Source organism: Cherax quadricarinatus, chromosome 30 (genome assembly GCF_038502225.1).
Source record: "Cherax quadricarinatus isolate ZL_2023a chromosome 30, ASM3850222v1, whole genome shotgun sequence".
Lineage (NCBI taxonomy): Eukaryota > Metazoa > Arthropoda > Malacostraca > Decapoda > Parastacidae > Cherax > Cherax quadricarinatus.
Genome location: NC_091321.1, coordinates 20,499,499 through 20,501,298, shown reverse-complemented (window position 1 = coordinate 20,501,298; position 1,800 = coordinate 20,499,499).

Sequence of the window (1,800 nt, the reverse complement as noted above, 5' to 3'; positions counted from 1 at the left end):
ATTAATGTTTGTGTAAAAACTTTTAATTTTGCACCAAAAGAATCTTAGAAAACTTATCTAACCTTATTATAACAAGAACAATTTATTTTAGCCTAACCCAACTAAATATATTTTAGATTTGTTTGCAATAATTTAATACGAAACAAACACAGTGAAATATATTTTTTTCGTTAGGTTCAGAATGATTTTGGCGAAATTATTGCATACACAAATTTTCACTTGCCCTATATGGCAAGATGAACGTTGCTATTCTAGGCTATCTAGGCTGGAATATTGCTGCACACTAACAGCACCTTTCAAGGCAGGTGAAAGTGCTGACTTAGAAAATGTACAGAGAACCTTCACGGCGCGCATAACGGAGATAAAACACCTCAATTACTGGGAGCGCTTGAGGTTCCTAAACCTGTATTTCCTGGAACGCAGGCGGCAGAGATACATGATTATATACACCTGGAAAATCCTAGAGGGACTAGTACCGAACTTGCACACGAAAATCACTCACTAAGAAAGCAAAAGACTTGGCAGACGATGCAACATCCACCCAATGAAAAGCAGGGGTGTCACTAGCACGTTAAGAGACCATACAATAAGTGTCAGGGGCCCGAGACTGGTCAACTGCCTCCCAGCATACATAAGGGGGATTACCAACAGACCCCTGGCAGTCTTCAAGCTGGCACTGGACAAGCACCTAAAGTCGGTTCCTGACCAGCCGGGTTGTGGCTCGTACGTTGGTTTGCGTGCAGCCAGCAGTAACAGCCTGGTTGATCAGGCTCTGATCCACCAGGAGGCCTGGTCACAGACCGGGCCGCCGCGGGGGCGTTGACCCCCGGAACTCTCTCCAGGTAAACTCCAGGTATATATATATATATATATATATATATATATATATATATATATATATATATATATATATATATATATATATATATATATATATATATATATATATATATATATAATGTACTCACCTAGTTGAGGTTGCAGGGGTCGAGTCCAAGCTCCTGGCCCCGGCTCTTCACTGGTTGCTACTAGGTCACTCTCCCTGTACCGTGAGCTTTATCATACCTCTGCTTAAAGCTATGTATGGATCCTGCCTCCACTACATCGCTTCCCAAACTATTCCACTTCCTGACTACTCTGTGGCTGAAGAAATACTTCCTAACATCCCTGTGATTCATCCGTGTCTTCAACTTCCAACTGTGTCCCCTTGTTACTGTGTGTGTGTGTGTGTGTGTGTGTGTGTGTGTGTCAGGCTAAGTGTCAATCGACAAGTGCCTTTGACAACTATTTACACACACACACCATAAAAAACATCACACTGAACAGAGGATTGTAGCAACAAGATCAAGCTCATATCTGGCTTCATTAAACAAAGTAATGGATCCTTCCCCCCCCCACACACACAATGTTCTAAGGTCTCTTACATATAATGTATAAGTCATCCCGCTACTGCTGCTGCCGTTACTGTATATATATATATATATATATATATATATATATATATATATATATATATATATATATATATATATATATATATATATATATATATATATATACGTATATATATATCACAGATTTCATCCAGTAAGGGTAAAAAAAATCTAATATATAAATATAGTATAGCAGAAACACTACAAGTTACAACTTGGGATGAGGCTGTCACTTTGTAGTAGAAACCCACTGACAGAAATATAAGCACAGCATCGGTGAGAGCGTTTATATAAAAGCATTAGGTACTATTTCCGGAACTGCTCACCTCAGCACTTGGAGGCGTTGGGGCGGGGGAAGGGGCTAAAT